Raw genomic sequence first — 22,720 nt, forward strand, 5'->3', positions numbered from 1 at the left:
GCCTTGATCTCCCCCCTGCTCCTCATCTGTCACCTTCCCCTCCTCTGCGATCTCCACTTTCATGTCGGTAGCTGCTGAGTCATAATCTACACTAATCCTCAACTGTCACTTGATATCTATTTTAAAAATAATTTCTCCTGCCCTTCACTGATCTGAGCTTATTGTCGTGCTCTTCCCCTCTCTTTTTCCCTTCTTCGCTCGTGCTCCCTCCTCCTTCTTCATCAGTTCAGCTTCTAATTTTCTCTCTGCCCTACTCTCTACTTCCATAATAAATAGGTCCTGTGTTGTAGCATCACCTGAGCTCGGTGAGTGGTGCCCACTGGGGGTTGGTATATCCATCTGCGGGCTGCAGAGGAAAGTACCCATAAGAATGTGGGGTGGTGGGTGTGGCGGTATGTTTGTGTACAGTGTCTGTTTTCTCCTTGCTATTCCAGGGGCATCCTCTAAACCTTCAAACATTTTCTACAATTCGAGTATACTCTATCTGCTCTTAAATTGTTCTCCTTTATATTTTCATGCCACATAACATGTGCTTGATCACTGCTTTATAATTTGTGCCCTCTTCAGGCCCAGCTTTCAAGATGTTTCCTTCGGTCCCCTGAACCCACTGGTGATGATACTTCATGACTTCTTCCCCAGTGCTGCACACATATGCTCTAATGGAGTGCCCATATTCTTTCCCAAATCAAACTTTATTTACCCTCTAGGTTTAGCAATCACCGGTCCAGGGTCATCTTGTTTCACAACCTCCCAATGCTTCAACAAAAAATACTCCCCCTTTCCACACCCACAATCTAATCCCACCCCCTGAAAACGTTTCTACACACACACTCACCACAGAATGCCCATGTATCCACACAAATGGGCAACCACTGCCCAGGCTTCCCTGCTCTTATTTATACAATTCTTAACATCATCAAATAACTGACGATCGTCTGAAGTGGCTGCTGGTTGCAGTGTGGTTTGACGTCCATCATTGGCATCCTGCTATTCTCCAGGGTGCCTTTCTCTAAACTGGCCTGCCTGTCTGTAATGTACGGCATGGTTCAAAGAATCAATGCTGTGTCCGAGGAACAGAGTTTTGAGAGTGGTGGCTGCTACACCACCTCGCCACATTGCCTGGCCGGCCCTACTTGTTGGAATTGATGTGTGGATTTTCCCGCCTCAGCATTGATCTGGTTTATTGAACGGAGGAGACAGAGCTGTAGGTATGCTTGTGCTTGGTGCCTGTCCTGCGGGGAGTGTTTCATATGCCGCGTTCTGTTTCTTTGCTGTGTCTCCTGTTTCAGCCTCAGCAATCTTGCTTTCTTTCCTAGCAACGCCACGCAATAGTAATGTCACTTACTTCGATTAACTGTGTGCCCGTTGCTCCGGCTATCTCTCATATGAGGGATCGATTGTCTGAAGTCCTTGTTTTAAGTGCCCGCAGGAGGCAGCGGATATGTGCCAAGCATGCTGTGATACCTCCTGACCCCATGATTTTTGCCTGTCAAACCTTTTGTAACCCCTATGAAAGGCCTAGACCTGGGTCAACATCTGATGAGCCCAGTCATTAAGGACCAAGTTAGAAAATCCTCTTTATACCATGTGGCAGTAAATAGTGTGGATTGCTTGACTTCCACGTCCATGGCAAGCTCCCTCCAGGTTGGGGGGACCATTAAATCTAGTTATGTTCCTTCTTTTAATCCTGTTAGTAGTGGTGATTTCCCAATTCCCACTATTTTGGTACCCCTCGGTTGGTTGGGGCTGCAAAATCTAATCATGCTTCCTCGCTAACCTCTCTGGTAGGTATTGAGAGCAATTCTGCCTCTGAGCCGTGAAGGGATTGGAAGGACACTCTCATTATTGAGTTAAATTGCTTTTCTACGGCTCTGGATGTGTGGCTGGTATCCCTAGACATTTCTGCTGAGAAATATCACTATCTCACATTTGAAAAAAGTCTTTAAACAGTCCAGGCTCTATCTTCGAGCCATTTGCTCCCTAACAAAGTGAATGTTTCCTCAGAAACAGACCTGCCTCTAAAGGATGTTGATATCCAGGTGTTTACCTCAGGGGCTCCCTGTGTTGGCCCTACCCCCGAGACCATGTTGCCTTTGAAGGAAGCTTTACCCTCCCTCTCCTATTCAGGCAAGAACCAACCTCAGAATTTTTGTCGTGTTCCTTTTGAGTCTGCCGCTGCTCCAGGGAAAACAGCATTTGGCTGGCCTTGGGGAGTCTATGAATCCCAAATTGGCCAATATGAGGAGTCTGCATCTAAGAAAATCTAACGTGTTAATCCCTAAAGATCATGCCATCAAAGCTCTGGTTATGGATCACAGAAGTGTCATTATCACAAACTTTATGAAACCTGCCCAAAGAGAACCAAGAGATGCCCTTCTAAACAAAGTCCTTGTATGGCTTTGTGCAAGATCAGGACCTGGGGTTGTTTGTTGTTCTGACCTGAAGTTCTTGCATAGGATAGAACTGGATGATTGGTGTGTCCAGGGGAATAGGGATTGCATATTGATGGGGTGCAGAGTCAGTACCCTGCCCTTTTATCTGAGACATTGTAAATACTTGCCCCTGGGCTCCTCGGAACTCTGACTTGTAGTCTGAGTTTAATTTGACGTTTGCAGTATTGAACTGATGGGTCCTCACTGGTTTATTTTTTATTGCCCATTTCTGTTTTTGCTCTTTTTCTTTTTTTGTTATTTGCATGTCTGTATTATTTTGTAAGTTATGTTTCTTTGTAGCGCTTTGAGGCCTATGGGCAAAATGCGCTTTATAAGAAATTGAAATAAATAAATAAATACATAAATAAAAACAAAGTTATTTACACAATGGTGTAGACCCTTCCTCTTGTGACGAGGGAACTGAACCCTCCACACTCAACTTTCACTATAGGGCTGGACGAATCCCAGGTCTATATACAGGACTGTTACATTAATTACAGTGCTGACTTTCCTCTTCTAAAAGGAGATATCCCACATCAATGAATCTCAAACTGCCTCCCCTTTTGTTGTTCCTGCAAGATTGCACTCAGGTTCTGAGCATTCTTCTGAGCTCCTCCGATTCAATGTCCCCTTTCAATTGCCTGCACAGTTCGGTGCAGTGTGCCGCTCCAAGGATCTTCTGGCAACACAGTACCTAAGGACCTACTCAGAGTGTGCATGGGGCTGGTCACTGCAGATGGGCGCTGCAACCCAGGATGCGCGGAAGGGAAGCCTCCAGCTGCAATCACCTCAGGGTCACCAAATTTGTAAGACTGCTCCAGAAATGGTCAATAAATACAACTCCAAAGGGGGCAATAAGAAGTGCACCATTTGCAAGAAACACAACATTTTATTATTTGCAAATAAAGCCATGAGTGTCAGTCAGTCCCATAAAACTGAAAACTGAAACCACACTCAACACACCCATTTCAAGTTACACTCTTTTTATAATAGAATACCACACATTAGCATTAGCAACACATATCAGATACAAGATAACCCATGTTACCCATTGGCTAAACGAATACACAGAAATCTAAACATCCAATTTAGTTTATTACCCCATTGGACAAGCATTTCTAAGTACAACCCTTTAGAAAATGACCTAATTGGGCAGTCAGCAGAAAACACTGTGATGTGATTGATCCGCTAAATTCAGGTACTTTGTTGCAACAATTAACTCTCCTTATTGGTCAGGTTAACTTTGACCAACTTGTGATGTGCATACCCACGACAGGACCCAATCAGAGAGCAAATGGAACCAACAAGGTCAACCTCACCTGGGAGTACAATAGTTTCCTCATGAGACCAGACAATTTGGCACACCTGATAGCTCATTCGACCTTGCAGCTGTACTCTTTGGTATACCTCTTGCTACTCCCATCTTAGAAAATGTCATTTCCCCAGCACACCTCCTACCTTATCTCTCTCAGGAACCAAGTGCTTTATGAAAAATACACTCAAGACACCGATCTTGGACATTAATTTCTCAGATTTATTTGCTCAGTTTGCTAAAACACCTGTAGTTCAAATGGACCTACCACTTATCAACGGGGGGAGTAGTACTCCAAAACCTAGCCCTACACCTTAGCCATACCAGACACAAGGCCCTGTTCTCATTGGATTCGTCCTTCACAACAGCAGTTTTAATCTCATCATCCAAACCCATATTCTGTTCCCTGCTCCTGTGAGTTGCTCAGACGGACACAATTATTGGCTATCTGCACAGTGCATCTCCCTTCCTCAATAACATTGGCTATCTTTACCCTTACTGGGGGAAGGATCCATAAACTCTAGTTAAATGAACAGAGCAATAGCTCCAAACAGTGGCCAAATTCTCTAACTACCAAAAGCTGCCATTCCCAACAAGGCCTAATCCAAAATGACGGAACTCTTGCTCAATCGGCACGTGGCCATCACGTTCCTACAGCGCAACCTGCACCCTGCCTCACTGCTGGAAACACACACATTGTAAACTCTCGATGCTGCAACCAAAACACCTCTTCAATCACTACTAGTAGCTACAAAACTATTAAACACGTCTTAGCTCTTACCTCTAAATATATAAGCAACGTTATTACTTTTGTTGCTCCTTCTCTCATTCTGTAAGGCTCTGTGATGTCCTCTTAAAGGGATGTATATTAATAAAACGTATCCCAAAAGATCGAATTACAAAATTACAGAGCCCACTTGCCTGTATTTTGTAATTTGATCTGTAGGGATTTTGCCCATTTGTTCCCCCCAATGCCTTTATTGTATGTGGGGGACACCTCCCCAACCCCTGCAGCTCATAATACCGAAATGGTGGAGCGGGGGACACCCCACAACCCATACGCCTCTGTTCAGTATTATGGGCTTCGATCTAATCTACTATGCCAAATGCACACTAACTGCATTCAGCAATTTAGATTCAATCTTTTCGTCCATTTCCCTCTAAAAGTGTGTCAACGCTAACTACAAATAACATTTGTGCAGAACAGTCAGACCAAATGAAAAAATACTAACACTAAATAACCAGCTCCTCTCACTAATACAATTTACGCAGCCTAAACCTCTTTCCACGGTTTGGGCATTGCACTTCCATCCCAACACGTGTGTCCGCTTTGCATCGCTGCAGGTTAAAATAAACACATTCATTGCGTAAGTGCTCTAGCATTTCTCTTCCAATCACAGTGTGTATAGAGCCCCCCTCTAATATGGAGAGTTGAAGCTCTTGCAGAGTGCCCACTAAGTTTAATAACTTGCAAGGTGTTCTGCCTCTGACTGCTCCTTCAGCAGAGCGTCGCATTTACACCTGACTCCTCTGAAATATACTCGGCAATTGGCCCATTAACCAGTCCTTTAACCAGACCCTGTGCCCGATACAACAGACTTTGCTGTTCCCCCTTGCACCTTCTGCTTGGTCTTCCAATGGAGCAATCATTAACATTGCTACCATTGAGTACCCATTACCCCAAAGACATTGACGTTTCTGTGGTTAACCATCAACTCCCTGATGCACATTTGGTGGTGGCTCCCAGACAGAGCATGAGGTCACGGACTGAGTTTGGAGTCTGGGGTAGTCAGGCAAGGCTTGTCATGTACTTACAATCTGATCTTAAATATGAGCAATTACATATTATAACAGTGTTTTTTTTTCTTTTCTGACCAGCTCTCTTTTACCATGAATAGCACAAGACAACAAGTTACAAACCACAGAATCTGTCAATATGGTGAACTGACCTCTTAGACACACAGCTTCTGTTCGGTTAAAGGGCAAGATGTGCAGAGTCATTGCATATGGCAGATTTATAGCTGCTGCATAGCGGAATATGAGACTATTGGAGGTCATCACACTGCATCATTGACAGACCTGTATGGCATACAAATGCCAGTCTTGCCAAGTAGTAACACATACAATGCGTTGTTTATCATGGATGGATGCCCATTAAAAAAGCGGTGGTGCCAGTATTTCACACCGCCCCTCATCCCCCGCCAAAATCAGCTCCTCTGCTGCGAGCCTAGCACAAACACACAGACACCCCCACACAGTCATATAACATTCCTTTGCTACACATACATCATAAACACACAACATAGCATGAATAAATACATACACGCACATACAACACATGTTTTTCTTACCTGTTCCTCCAGTGCTCTGTCTTCATTACCTTCCCCTTCCCACACCCAATCACGTCTAGCTCCTTCAATATGTTCTGCTACAGTATGTATGTGGTGATGAACCCAAATATTCTAACATTACTTTTTTATTCACAGAAGCCCTCCAAGAGTCAATGGCCCTCATTACGACCCAAGCGGTAAGGGGTTTACGGCAGCGTAAACAGCGCCGACCCTTACCGCCTGAGTACGAGGTCCCTTAGCGCCATGGTGGATTTAACACCTGCTTTTAGCAGGTGTTAAAATCCATGGCGCTAAGGGACCATGGAGTTAATTACGCCACCGTAATTTACGGTTGCGTAATTAACGCCTTCCCCACTCCCATTATGCCCTATGCGGCAAAAATGGGAATGGGGAAGGGTAAATGGGGATTGGGGACTTACCGCCCCGCCAAGGTCGGAATGGGGTGGTAAGTCCGCCAACCACCATGGCGTAAACGTAGTTTACGCCATGGTGGTAAAGTCACGGCCCAGGCGGTAACTTACCGCCTGGGTCGTAATGAGGGCCAATGTTTTCCAGCCTGCAGAAACAGGACCTCTGCTGCACCCTCTTCCTCAGAGGCACTTCAAATGACACAGTACATTCTGCATTCATTATGGCTTTCTATAGCAGAGTATGCTAATGGGGTTTAAACCAACAATCTCTATCTCATCCTCTGCAATATGTCTCTCTTTCTTCCTCTCCATTCTCTCTCTCCTTCTCCTTCTCTCTCACTCTCTTTCTTCTGACACTTACATTGATTCAATGTTTTTCTGCATACAACTCAGCTGCATTTTGTAATTTGACTACGTTACTGTACAGTGCATACAATACGCACCACTGCCAATTCCACTTGCTGCCAAAGTCTTTCTCTCACTGTGCCTTTGCCTCTTTGCCCATCTCCTTTTTCTCTCACTTTCACTCTCACCCTTCCTTCACTAACTTCAGCGTTCTGCTACAATGTGTATTGGTGTGTCCAAATATTCTAACAAATGTAACGGTTCCCTTAACAAAACCCCAATAGAAGCTGCACAGTTGAACAAGGATTCAGAGAAAGAAGTGCTGGACTGCACTATGGAGTGAGAGGGCCACTGACACAAAATGCAAGAGGGCCAAACTGCGACGTTGCTGCCCACCGTCCGGAGACACTGCATCTAGTATGCAGCAGATACTGTCCAAGCTGGAGACTCACAGGAAGTTTTTGTAATATCTCGTCCACATAGAGCTCCACATCAGCAACATGGTCTTGCTGTTGGAGAGAAAGTTTCGACTGCCTGTTCCCACCTTTGCAATCAAAATATTGGCGGAGATTGAGGCGGGACAGGCTAGAGCCCTGTCCCTCACAGTCCATGGTTTCTCCTCCCCCACACTCACCCTCACAGTCCCTTCATTCGCATCCCCTACACCCACCCTTGCTTTCATTACCTTCTCCTTACCCACACCCAACCACGCCGTCCCTGCCTTCTAGACACACACATCCGCCATTCCAGATACCCTTGCAGATCCCACATTGTCCTTTTGCATCACTGTGTTTTACTAGCGTGCCCAGTTTCATGCCCCGTCTGCCACCCATCCACTCCTCCCACTCTGTGCCTCCAAGAAAGAGAAGTACTGGTCCCTGTTGACAGATTACGCACAGAAAACAATTTCAGCAGATGATGAGCAGGTGATTATCAATACCTGTGGGCACTGCGCAGGGGATATTCCCTGGATCTTGCTAATTTGACACTCATGAACAATATGAGTGGTGGTGCAAGAGAGAACGTTGATGGACTGGAAACTAAGGTAGGACTTGTTTGTCTTCTGAAGACCACCATCGTCAGCTTTGTAAGAATACAATAAACAGGTTCAGATGGATGTAAAGAAGGAACCCCTACTCCCCCACTACTCTTTGGTTGTCAAGAAACAAGAAATACAGAGTTGCGACATGGTGGAACAGGCTCAATACAACAAATAGCACTTTGTCAATATATCTGTACTCTTTAAATGGCTTGCAGTTCAGTAATGACACCACGGAACATGACAAACAATCGATAGAAGTTCAGTGTCTCCTCACATGGAATGTATCAAATACCCTTCTGAAACGCCTCAGCAAGTACCATTATTAACCAATGTGCACTATATTTAGATTGTTCAAAATTATAAGGATATGAACATTTATTATATCTAATATACTACAGTATATTATAGTATTATAGCTCATTATATTACAGTCGGATTCCTCATTGATTGTCTAGTACAAGTTTCCTATCCTTTCTTGTTCACAATCGCTGTCTGTCCTTTCATCCTGTTCCATTGTTGTGATTTACCTTGTCAGTTCTCTCTACTTGTTTCCCCTCCATCTGTAAACCCTTGCATTTCCCCTTATATCAGCATAATGTGATGATGGGCCCTCTACAAGATACCCACCCTAGGGGTCGAGGCAAGTGGGTCCTCACTAGGAGAGACTCACCCCTTGGGGACAAGAACTCCCATATCAAAGAGGAGCTCCCTAAGTTACTCACCCACAACCTATCACTAACAGCTCCTGAACAAGCTAATGTTTGTTATTGTGGTATAGAAACAATAAACCGACATGAGAAGGTATATTTGTAAAATACTGAGAAGAAGAAGATCATGCGAGTAATACAGATTACTCACCCAAAAGAGAAAAGGGACTTTACTGCTCTGCCGGGGAAGATCCAGCAATGCAACATTAATGAAGGAGAAAGAGTCCTGTTAGTGAGACAAGCATGGGAGTTTTAAATCCGTTGTGCAAGGAGAGCTGAAGGAGACTGGGATGCACAAGATTCTAACGTTTAAGAAAGATGGCCTGCAAAGACTATGTGAGACAGGCTAAAGCTAGAGAAGCTGAGGAAAGGAAACCTCTGATGAGTTACCAAGCCCTAGGTGGTGGCGTGACTGAGAGTCAGTGGACTGTTAAGTCCAAAATCGATGCTGAGACCACAGACCCATTCAAGCGTGGAAGAATGATGGCATGCAAAGTCTATGTGAGAGAGGCCTGAAGTGAGAGAAGCTGAGGGAAAGAAACTTCAGACATGTTACCAAGTCCTACGCCAGTGGACTGCTAAGTTCAACAATGACGCAGAGACCACAGACCCATTCTAAGCCTGTAGCGGGTACAGAGAAAGAGAGAGAGAAACAGAGAAGCCCGATGACAAGCTGACAGACCAAGTTAAGCATGCCATCTTGAATGTTGGCCAAGTGACGCTAACCTCAAGAAAAAGAGGTCATGGGGAAGGCGGGTGACCCGGGAGGGATACTGAATATAACAAGTGTAAGAATATTACTCATTTTAGTGAGGACCTAAAGTTAATGTTCCTTAAGAACAGTGAGCAATCATATGGGAACACTCAGACTCGTCTCAGTAACAACGAAATAACAGAGAACACTAAGAATTGTTATTTACCAATAAGGAAAGAACAGTAAATAACCAAGTGAATCATTACTGGTACCTTTATACTCATTCCAGTAATATCAAAGAGGTGGAGAGAAGTGAGAATAATTTCTGGTACCTTCATACTCATCCCAGTAACACCGATGAGGTGGAGAGAAGTGAGAATAAATACTGGTACTCTCATACTCATTCCAGTAAAACCAAAGAGATGGAGAAAAGTGAGAATCATTATTGGAACATTAATACTCATCCCAGTTAGACTAAAAAGGCTGAGATAAGTGAACATCATTACTGGTACATTCATACTTGTCCGAGTAAGACTAAAGAAGTGGATACAAGTGAGATCATTTTTGGAACCCTTACTAGACCCAATATTTGTCAAGTGGAAAAGGGAAGTGGGAATCATTTTGGGAACTTCCCTAGATGGTCCAGCCATGGAAATGAGGGGAAATTGCATAGGGAAAAAGTAAAAAGCGTGATAAACATAGAGAGAGAGAAGAAGAATATCAGAAGGGGAAACCAAGGTGTCAAGAACCTGATTGAGATATTGAAGAGCCCTATTTCTGAACGATATAAACTAAACAAAGTATTTGCCAAGAACTACCTATAAATCAGTTACTGAAGTGATTGTGCTGAAAAGCAGACCACAGGAGATGTGCATTAGTTGTTTTTTAAAGTGTTAGCGACAGAATAGATTAGCTTTGGACAGAGGACAGATATTACTCTTGTGCTCACCGAAGACTGGCGAGCACCCTAGTTAGTTTGTGGCAGGTCAGGAAAACCCATAATTTAGGGATAGTCAAGAGTTTACACCATATAATTTACTCAACAAGTCCTTAAAATGGAAGATACAAGTATCTGTCCTTCTGACCTACCTCGGTTCTCTGTGTATCTCTGTGTATCTCACCTCATTGTCACGGACCCATGACTTCCACTCTGTTATCAATGTTACATTTTGTAAGTGTTTTTGTGCCACAAATGCAATGCTATTCTGGGATTTCTATAAATACATAAATATATGCATACAGATACCAAATGATGAATGTCAAACATCACTACTGAGATGGAACTAACATTGAAGGGGTGAGAAAATGATGATATATCCTGAATGGGTCACTACTTAATTACTTAAGAATTATTTAACCATTACAATTGGGTTCGTATTAGACAATAAAAAATAGCCAGACAGAAATATTATTGATAATTCATGACCATTTAGAGACATTAGAATGGGACAAGAAGGACTTCATACAATGGTGCACATTCTTGACTTATCACAGACCCTCCAATTTTGGGATTAAATTGAGAGCACATCCATGGGCTCTTATTGCCCCCACTGTTGTTTATCTTTGCACAGAGTTTCCTAAGGAAACATATTGGAACATTATATATATTCCCTATGGACAATATTCACTAATAAACCACTGTAGGTTTATTATTAGGTTGAATACATCTATTGAAAAAAGGGCAAGTAATAATCATAGAGTGGCCCTAGTAGAACATAATGGGAGATCCAAATGTGGATATGAGATTGTCACTGTGAACACTTTCTCAAGTTTATCTTTTAAAATTAGAAACATTCCATGGACAAATGTACAGGAAGGACTATACATCTTAATCTGGTGTTAATAAAAAAGTAAACATATGTGACTTTGCCTTGCCAATTTACGATATCAGAGGTATCAGGTCCAATTGGACCAAAAGGACAGTACCCACTCAGATTTAATTCACGTCAAATACTAAAGAAGTGACTACAGGCCTTGATTCCCCATTCAGATCAAACACGTGAAGTAACAAGAAGTACAGAGGAGAGGGAACAGGGAGTGCTGGTCAGAGCGAAATGTGCAATGCTAAGGAGGGAAAGGAAGAGCAGGTGGAGTGGTGAGTGTCACCAAGAGGGAGTGCTACAGCATTTCGTTGACCTATGCTCCTGGTTTATCTGAGAAGAGTGCCTGTGAATTGTAGGAGTGTTTAGCGTGTTTTGGGAGCACAGAGTGCAGCGCCACTGCATGGGTTTGGTGCATTGATATAATGGGGTACAGCAAGACATGTGTTATTGAGCATTTTTATGCAGCGCCACTGCATGGGTTTGGTGCATTGCTATGATGCAGTTGTTTCAAGCTATGTGTTGCCAGTGTAACATGGACATATAAGTAAGGGCAGGTTATTCAGTCAAAAACGATTTTTACATATAAAATGCAAATACATTTTTCACAGTTAAAAGCACACATCTGTACCTTCAAAATGCACACCATTTCTCACCTGAAATGCCTATGTTGCAAGAGACACATTTGGTAATTAACAAACTAATCTCACTAACAAGACTAATAATTATAACTCATTAATAAAAGAATGTGTCTTCACTGAAAAAAGAGGCAGACTCTGAAAATCAGTTTTAAACACACATTCAAGTTCTTTGCCTTTCTGTGCTTTGTCCACAGTAACTGCAGGAAGCAAAGACTTTGAATAAGCAGGAAATCAGCTTGTTACAGTTGCAACTGTACAAGAAGAACCATTGTTAAAAGTAGGAGGATAGAACATGATTGATTCTGATTGGAGCACGTCACATCAAGCATCATGTTAGAGGCTGTAACTAGTGCTTTGCTACAGAATCTGGGGGAAGAAAGGCAGAGACATCTTGACACAGCTCGAAGAAGGACGGGGTTGACAGCTGGGGATGCCTGATTCCTAAAGCAGATTCAACTTGGTTGCAGAGACTGGCTTTTCCAGTCAACAAGTCCCAGTTCGAGTGACAGCAGATGCTTGTCCTTGCTGGGTGAACCCCTCCAGAAGGCGAACAGCCAAAGAAGTTACATGCTGAATAAGCCTGGTAATTATCTCGCTGAGGTGTTGGGGCTGAGTGTGTACGAGAATATTCAGTCAGTGTAGGGAAGGAGATTCCTGTGCTTTACTCACGTGTTTAATGTTGCAAATTGAGCTCTTGTCTCCGCCACTCTCTTTTCAGTGTATCACAGATAATGCTGTTACTGTGCTATTTCATTTATTTCTGTAAAGAGTGAGATTGTGTTTAAATGCAACTTTTATAATACACAAAAATATCTGAAAGCAGACGGGTGGTGTGTTTTATATTTACCAATACAGTGCTGATGATGTGGGGAGATGTTTAGACAGTGCAATTGTCATTTTCAAGGTAGCTAAACATAAGATTTGGCTGCAGCTGTGTGCACAATGTAATTCAGTATGAGCAATTATAACTAACTGTGTGTGTTGTAGTCTGCCAGAGGTCTATGAGTCGGCAGAAAGGGAGGCCCGGGACATAGTTCACTACCGAATATAAGATAGTGAAAAATACCACATGATAGCTCGCTGCCGTAGATAAGACAGAGAGAAATTGCCCATGGTGGCACACTAAAAATGAAAATGTGGTTTTCCTGAAATGCAAGCCTGAGGTCTCTCTAGTGATTACACGAAAAATCTAAACAAAAATAAGGGGTTCTGGATATTGGGGCCACAAATAAAACAAAGGAATTATGCTCACCAAAATACCACCAATCACGCATACCAACCACGCATACCAACCACGTATGTCTGTGTGCTGAAATAATGCATGTCCACTGTATTATTGTTGTACATGGCCCAATCTGAATACATGGAGTGATTGTTGCTAAATTATTTTTCGGCGGTAAGAAAACACCGTCAGGCCACAAATCTCCACAAAAATACCCAAAAGAATGTTGTGAGCATGGCATGTAGATAAAGGTGCGTTGCCCTCTGTCAAAAGACAAGGAGACACCCAGTGCCAAAATGATTGACAGAATCAATTAGGGCCATATCATAGATAATTTGGGACAAAAATTTGGTGACACGAGTGGATGGAATTGCCATGTTGGGTGATAAATAGAGTTGAATGTGCAAATGCTGCTTAAAGGTAAAGAAATAGCTTCAGGATTAAATAATGTCACATGTATTCGGGTTCCCACCATTAATTCAAATTCATAGGGAGGGGTGTTAAAATATATGAAGGTGCCTTCCGCTTATGCTAAATTGTAGTTAAAAACATAACTGACAAAGTTAAGGTAAAACAAGCCTCCCCGTCAACATTTAATAGAAATCTCTTCTACAACGTTCAGATGAGACTGTGGGAGAAAGCACAATTGTTGTGAGTTGCTCTAAATAAATTATTTTTCAAGAAGACCAACATGATGTTACCCGGTTCAGCCATTTTTAGTGGCTTTCTGGAGAGCAGTATATTGAACAGCTAAAAAGATTGAACAGATGTAGGTGTGGGCGGATTGATACAACTCAGTGAAACTGTCAGAAGTGTTCTTGTATGGCAGACAACTTAGACAATAGAATGTGATATGTATCACAAGATACAGTTTACCACATATCCATAGCCTGTGAGGAATTTGAGATATGACAGAAAAAGTGAAGTTAATCACAATATTATAGCTGCCACGTCATGAGTTAAGGGAGAATATGAGAGTTGGGGCGTGACATGTTATCTCATATAGTACAGGCGTTCTGAATAGCACATGATATGTAGTGAGCAAATCATCTGACCCTAGTCCCTGTCCGGTGAATTCCCAGACATGCACTGCGACATTTATGGACCAAACTGTAGATAGAAAGTATCCAGCAAGGCCACTGGCTGATATCCCAGAACAGGGAACAATTGAGATGTAGCTGTAGAGGAGACATCTGAATATGAAATAATATAATATAGAAATTAAGTAACATTGCATAGAAATGAAGTAGCATAAAATAGAAATGTTACTATTTTACGGAGCCATAATGTAAACAACAAAATGTATATTTCTTGTAATGTATTTCCTGATACAATGCTTTTTCAATGTTTTTTTGTCGAATAATTTTTCTTTTTTGGGGGTTGTGAGTAAGGTTATATAAGGGGTGGGAGTCAGGAAGAGGGTCAAATTAATAGGGGATCGGGGTTAAGGGGATCCCCCAAAAAAATGTTGATGAGTTTTTTTCACGAAAAATATTTTGCCCCCAAAAAACCTAGAAATAAACACTGTCGAATGAACTTAGAACAATATTTCCTTCACTTGCCTGTTAGACACTGGCACCTGAAGTACGCCCCTGAATCCTCCTAGTGGTGATGATGATGAACTGTTCTTTGTAAGATTTGTTCACAGTAAGGAATGACCACAACATTGGATTTCATTCAACCACATCAGCGGATGATGCACTGCCTCTCCAGTTTGGAAAGAAAAACAACATTTACTATTTAGGGGTGAGGAGAGATTAGATTGCCCACTAGCCTCTTCTTTGTCTTCTGTGTTCTGCTGTAATAACTCCTGTTTGTTATGCCTATTAGTGTCAAGCAGATGGGGCTTTCATTCTTCCAGGTGTGAGACGAGTAGTATCTCCTCTCTTGTGCAATGGTTTGTCTGCACAAGGTAGCGAAATCGTAAACCAAATCACACACATTTACAAGTGTTTTTAGAGAGCAAGAGAGGAGAACTCATACAGACCAATGTTTGATTTCTTATTGGGCAGGAAAGGAGACCCCAAATCACAGACATTTACACAATTGTTTTGGGTGCAGGAAAATCGTAGTCATCTTGCACATTTATTTTATTTATTTATTGTGCATTTGTAAGGCGCTTTTACATCAAGTACATTGTGTTCTTTTCAAAGGTCCCACAGGGCAATGGGGAGGGAAGATGGGAATGAAAGGCAAATATAATAACAATAAAGAAAGAGATTGTGAGAATTCAGAACGTGAAATTGCAGAGAGAGAGAAGGGATGAGGAGGGGTGGTAAATGCTATGAGTACCATGGAGGGAAGTTCTAGCAGAGATCACTTGGTGACAGTGTTCAACTGACCAGTACAACAAGTGTAGGCTTGTGAGATAGCACAGACCAGTGGGTGCCCAAAGAAAAGTGCTGGCAGTGGAGGCGGCTGAACGTTATTTGGTGGAGGAGGCCACGATCCAGAGGACACATAAGGACCATGGTCACCCATCTCAGCAACTGTGGGGTTTAGCATGGTAGGGAAAGGGGGAAGGAGGAGGTGAAAAGAAAAGTCTTGAGGAGCTTCCGGAATTTGAGGAGGTATGGCTCAAGACAGAGGGGAAGGAGTTGGCTGTTCTAGAGTAGGGAGCCGGCCGAGCAAATAGACTGGCCACCAGCTTGCTGTTTAGATAAACTCAATGAGTTGGCACCGGAGGAGCTTAAACATATGGAGGGAGAGTATTTGGCGAGAGCCAGTTGCAGATAGCGTGGTCTCAGGCCCCAGGCAGCCTTATGGATGATGCAGAGGGATTTGAATTTGATCCTTGCAGCAACCCTGAGCCAGTGGAGAGATTTTAGGGCTGGGGAGATGCAGATCCAGGGCTTTAGGCCAAGGATAAATCTTACCGCCCTATTTTGGATAAGCTGGAGGGGGAGTAGAGAGGAAGAGGGTCGATTAAGGAAGAGGCTGATGCTTTAGTCTAGCCTAGACAGCACCAGGGCTCTGGAGACATTGGCCTTCTGGGGGAAAGTGGGTAAAGGAAGGATTCCTATGAGGTGGTGAAGTTGAAAGTGGCCCTTCTTGGCAAGGTCCTGGATGTGAAGGAGGAAGGAAAGAGAGGAGTTGACGATGACTGCAAGGTTTATGGCTTCAGGTGAAGGAGAAAGGGCGGAGCTCATAGAGAGTGAAATGAACTCAGTCTTGTGGCATTGAAGCAGAGATCATTGGAGACACACCAGGAATGGATGGTAGATATGCAGTCAGGAATGATGGAGGACATAAAGAGAGGATCAGAAGGAGGTTTGAAGAAGAGTTGTGTGTCATCTGCATAATACTGGAAGTGAGGGGAGAAAGTAGAAATTAGATGTGCAAGTGGAGTAAGATAGATGGTTAAGAGCCAGGAAGAAATGTTGCATCCCTGGGAAACCCAACAGGTGGAGATAGAAGTGAGAGAGTCGAAAGAACACAGGATAACCTGGGAGGGACAGTCATTGAGGAAGGAGGTCAGCCAGTACAGTGTCCGCTCTGAGACACCAAGGGTATCGTGGAGCCATTTTATGAAGATGGGATGGTTGACCATATCAAATGCAGAGGAAATATCAAGTAGAAAAAGAACAGCAGGAGAGTTAGAGTCACAAGATGCAAGCAGTTATTCGCAGTTGTTGAGGAGAGCAGTTTCCATGCCTCTGGATGCTCAGAATCCAGATTGATAGTGTTGTAGGCAACCTACAAGGTCAGTGTGCTGGGTCAGTTGGGGGGAACACCAGCTTCTCCAAGAATTTCCCAAGGAAGTGGGTGATAGAGATGGGTTGCTAGTAAGCCAGGCATGAGGGGTTGGTAGAATGCTTTTTCAGGAGGTGTGCTTATGGGCAGAGGGGAAAGAACCCGTTTCAAAAGAGTGATTTCAGAAATCAGCAAGTCCAGGGGCAACAGAGCCGATATTGTCCTAAATAGAACAGGGGGAGACTTGTATGCAGGAGACCTTCATAGAGTGGACAAGTCTAGTGACCTCATTGGATGTGATAGGAGAATCGTACCAGATGTTACACTTGGAGGCATCTTTCAGGTGGATCCTCATGACTGGGGCAAGAATGTCGAAAGTGTTAGTGATGGAAAGATGGAGGTTGCTGTGAGTGGAGTCAGAGGAAGAGTATGCAGTGTGGGAGGGGGAGGATGAAAGTGGATCTGAAGAAAGCCGCTGACACTCGTTTCATCAGACGAATGTCCGAGAACAAGGTTGGCAGAGCTGGGGGAAGTGCAGTCAGATGGCAGAGAGGACCAAGATGAGAGGAGAGGAGGGAGGGATCTGACCAGGTGAGTGGAGTGGTGAGTGGGGAAGAGAGCAGAAGATCAGTGTGGATCAAGGCATCAAGAGTGTGTCCAGCCAAGTGGGTAGGAGCAGAGGGGAGAGTGGAGAGGGAGAGGGAGGTGCAGATATCACAGAAGAGAGTAGATGCTGTGATTCAGGAGTCAAGGTGGATGTTGAAGTCACCCATGAGAAGGAGTGTAGAAATAGATGTGAGGAGAGAGGAAGAGAACACAACCCATTCTGAGAGGAACAGAGTGATAGAGCCAGGTGGCGTCTAGATAGTGGCAATGGTCAGGGAGGAAGTGGGATAGGTGACCAGCTTGCAGTCCAGGCTCTCAAATGATGGGTATGGCTATGTGGGTGTGAGGGAAGAAGGGACCCACTGAGGAAAGACCAGGGCAACCCCACCACCAGCATGGTTAGGACGAGGCTTGGAAATTATCTTATAGCCATCAGGGAGAAGGGAGTCAAAAGCAGTGACTGAACTGGCATTGAAACACATCTTGGTAACAGCGAGGACATTGAGGTCAAGGATCATCAAGGAGGAGGCTGATGTCGGCAGAGTGTTTGATAGCAGAGCGAGCATTACGCTTGGCTAGATGTAGCCGGTCACTGCCTTCGAAGGTTTTCTGATTAGGGGCGTAGGGGCATGGTACATCAGTTGGAGGAGGGTGGACAGAGAGAGAAGAAAGGATCTGTGGAAGAGGAGGAGGTTGGGCTGAGGATCCTGAGCCACGATAGTGCCATTGAGATAGACATCAATGATACATCTGGATGATGCAAAGCCTGCAAAGAGTACTTCCCATCTAGTGCCACCATTAATGGGTCAGAGGAGAGAGAGTAGAGATAAGATGAGCAGTCCAGGGATCAGAAGAGGGGACAGAAAAGAGGATATCAGTGAAATATGTCTGAGGTTGTGCTGACGAAGGTATCTGCGATGGGTAGACTGGGGTTAATTGTCAGGATATCTTTTAAAAACGTTTTCGTTCCATAAATTGTGAGTGAGGGATGAAAGGTGATAGAATAGCAGTTTGAATAGATATGGGAGATGGTGAGTGCCATAGGGGTGGTGTAGAGATAGGATGGAAGATAGAGGAGAGACTGCTCAACACATCATGGACACAAACTCACTGGGTGGCTTACTATCTAGAGAGTGAGCAAACAAGTGCAATAGTGCAATAAAAATGCTTAGTACCAACATAGGGTGAAGAGTTGTTAAAACCACACCAGGATTCAAATCATCAAAAGGCACATACATGCATTAAAGAGAGGAATACAGTGAGGCATAGGGCGGTGGAATGGCACAGGCACACCTAGGTAACAGCTTTTAGAGTTAGAAGGAGGTATAACAATGTCCAGGACATGACCCACAGGTATTGAAGGAGAGAAAGCAGAGTTCTAGAGGCACACGTTTGTGGGGTAGCAGGCAGCATGCTTTGTGGCTGTTCCATGAGGTGTGCATTAGGTGTTGCCAGGGAGAAGAGGAAAAAAGAAAAAGAAAAGGGGGGCTCCTCACAGCCCTCCCACAGGCCGGATAGGAACAGACACCGGCCCTAGTTGTGGGCCCTGAGTGGGAGCAAGCATTCGCCTGCCGGCTCCTGTGCTTGATCAAGGCTTCCCAATCACTGCAAGGCTGATGAGGGAAGCAGGCACTCCGGTTAAAGCAATTGTGGCCATGTTGAAAGCTCAAGCAAACCCAGGAAATTAAATCCCAACTGGGCTTTGTGGTGTGAAAATGGCACTATGTGCAAACACAGCAGAAGCACTGCTGCAGAAACACATTTGGGCAATTTTGATGTTTATCACACACAAAGAGAGCGATTGCTGCCAATATTGAATATGAGTGCTCTTAAAGCCACAATGCCAGCAGCGCGTACCCTGCTGGCTGATGTTATTTCAGCTGCATAGTGAGAACAAAGAAGGCAGCAGCTGTTGACACACATCTTTTCTTGGGCGCGTGAGAGGAGAAGAGAGGAGAAACAAAATCCTAAAGACATTAAATTGTATTTGAGAGCAGTAAAGAAGAAACCAAATCAGACACAGAACCAGTTCCATAATTGTTGGTCTGAAAAAAGGAAAATACACACAGATTGATGTGTGAATTTATTTCAGGAGACACCTGATTGTTTTTGAATCGTCAAGAGAATAGTAACCACACCAAACATATTGAAACACGATTTTTTGGAGCAGGAGTAAAGTTAAAGAAATTGCACATGTTCGTGACCTGTTATTTTTTCATTTTTGTAGGATTGAGGAGAAACACAATCCAACAGAATTGCACATCTATGTGTAACTGATGGAGGAATTACACCACACGTATTGACATGTGATTGGATTGTGCAGTAGATAAGATAAAAATGGCACACATTTAGCTGTGTAAGAGGGCAGAAATCATGTGTGTTTTCTGTGCAGGACAGATGGAAAACAATTACAAACATTGACATATGGTTGTTTTGAGGCAAATGATAGATGAAGGTCACATTGATGTTTAATTTCAAAGACATTGGGCCTCATTACAAGTGTGCCGGTCCGGTAACAATGGTGCTGGTAAGCCTATCGGCAATGTTGTTACCGGACCGGCACACTACGATACTGCAGGAGGGCGGATGCCGTCCTGACTGCCAGGGTCAGACCTGGCGGGTGGAAAGGCACCCGCCCACAGAGTTACACAGAAGCACTGGCACTATTATAACGGTGCCGGTGCTTCCAGGGTCCCCATTCCTATGGGACTCAAATGGGAATGGGGATTTACAATTACTGGCGCCTGACTTCCAGTAACGATGGGGTTATAATGCCCCGGTATTTCCGGCAAGCCAGGTGCCAGTAAAATGTACAAGGCTGGCAGCAACCTGCCAGTTTTACCAGCATGGTTACCGCCGGACTTGTAATGAGGCCCATTGACAAGTTCTTTGCGGGGGAATTAGTGGAGGATCACAGAAACACATGTGGTACTTTTATGTATGAGAGATTAAATACAATTGCACACACTGCCGCTTACTTTTCTGGATTACAGGAGAGAAATAACCAAATCACACATTGAAACATGATATATTTAGCGCAGGAGAAGACTAACACAAAAAATAGTTTGACTTCTGATGTGTTCGTGCAAATTGTCATGTCGTTGTTTTGGGTTATAAAAGAGAAGATTGCAAATGACACACATGGGCCTATACATTATATTTTGGCACATGCATGGAGGAATCCCTTAGAGTGACATGCGATTGTTTTTGGTAGATAAGAGGAACCAAATCACACACGGTTTTTGTGAGAAAATTCGGTGAAATTATCCCACTCATTCACCTGTAATTTATTTTTGCATAGAAGAGAAGAAACACAATTAGACGCATTCATAAATGATTCTTTTGGATGCAGAGGAGGAGAAACCAAATCACCAACATGGGAGGGGAGCAACTAAATTACTAACATTGACTGATAATATTCTTTGCACATGAGCAGTAGAATAAAATCACAGACATTGATTGATTATAGTTGTCGATACGGGTGTTAGGGGGAGTCATCACATACATTATCACATGATTTTCCCTTGCCACAGAGAGGAGAACCCCAATCAGAAACAATGAAACTTGATTTCATTTGGGTGATGAGTGCAGCAAGTCCACAGATTCAGATGTGATCATTTTCTGTGTGGGAGATGAGAAACCAAATAAAATACCTTTATATTTGCAGGATAGCAGAACTCAAGTCACAAGCATTGACATGTTTTATTTTTGCACGGGAAAAAGTGGAAAAAATCACACACATTGACACTATTCTTGCACATGAGAGTAGACACAAGATCACAAAGATATGCCCATGATTTCATTTATGTACAGGTGAGGAAAGGCACAATTACGAATGCACCTGTGTTTTTTGCTGCATGGAATCACACATAGAGACCCATTTGTTATGAAGGAGAGCAGCAACACAATTGCGCATGTTGATTCATGATTATTGTTTTGGGGAGAGGATAACCAAAAACACACACATTGGTGCCAGATTTTTGATTTGAGGTATATGGGAGGGAAAATCCTACACATTGGCAAAAGTATTTTTCTGTGCAGGGAAGCAACAAATAAAATCACACACATTAACCCATGTTTTTATTTTTTGCATAACATAGGAGAAACACAATCACACACATTGACCTCTGTTTTTTGTTTTCAAGAAGGCGAGAAACAAAATCACACATATTGACACTTTTTGGGGGAATTTTGCTCCCAAAACTCCCCCTGTTCTTGGTTGCTTGACTTTTTCAAGAACCGTCCACTGTAGCTGGTCTGCTGTGTGGTTCTTTTGCAGAAGATTTTCCACCAATGGCGCTGTGATTCCATTGAATGAAAAAGTCAGGCGACCAGGAAGAGGAGGAGATTTGGGAGTTATGCTCCTGAGAAGAGAACAACATTGGATTGTTCAACTACAGACAGGCCAGACTAGCCTGAACTAATCCATAACCTGGCACGAGCTGGCAGTCAGCTAATACAGTTATTATGAGAACTTTATATGCATACCATAAAAACCAGCACCACCACATACATCTATAGTGGGTGTTTAATAACTATAATACTACCAAACACTTGGAGAGGGTCTAACAAGGATCCCTTCTTCCCAGTTTTTTTCCTTCCCCTCTATTCTTCTCCTTTTTCTCCTCTCTCCCTCATCTCATCCTGCTCCTTTTCATGTTTAGTTTGCCATGGCAGATTGCATGTATTACTTTATAGCCAAAAGCCTCTACTGGAAGTCCCACCGCTAAATTGCCTATATGTTGGGAACCGGAAATGGTGACAAGCAAGACACGTGTAATGATGCCAATAACACGAGCAGTCTTTGAAGCAAAGTACCCATTGAGAAAACCGTTCTTTATGTATCCCAATCTCTTGGGATAGATCCCTGAAGAGCGATAGAAGATGGGCGAAAGAACAGACTGGTGATGTCACATGACGTAAAGTGACACACCGAGAAGAGATAATAGAAAAGAGTAAAGAGTACATATAGAATCCAGTGATGAAGTAAGAATCAAGTAAATGTTCACGTGTAAAATAAAGATTACACGTGTGTAAATGCACAGAAGAAAAAGCAAACCATTTCATAATTGCAATGATGCTGTAACGCAAGTAGACTAAGTAATCAGGCTGGCTATATGTAGTGAATAGGTTGTGGCGATGCACCAAGGTATATATGCATAAGAAATATGGACGTTCCACATCGTGTTTTAGCAAACTAGGACCCCATGAGCAGGAAAGCTGAAAGTGAGGCGCAGTTAATAAAAGTTTCAAGAATTCAAGAGGGCTTTGTTGGCCCAGTGTCAAAAGGCCAGTGTAGCTGAGAACTGGTTGTCGAGCTTCAAGAGATACAATGAATGCAATAGACGGGCCAAGCCCCTGCCAAGGTACAACAAAAAGACAACAAAAAGGCAATGAGTTCCAAGTTTTATTCATTTTTAAACCATTAAATGCAGAGAAGAAGCT

This window comes from Ambystoma mexicanum, chromosome 4p (assembly GCF_040938575.1).
Source record: "Ambystoma mexicanum isolate Mex_15411 chromosome 4p, UKY_AmexF1_1, whole genome shotgun sequence".
In the NCBI taxonomy this organism is placed as follows: Eukaryota; Metazoa; Chordata; class Amphibia; order Caudata; family Ambystomatidae; genus Ambystoma; species Ambystoma mexicanum.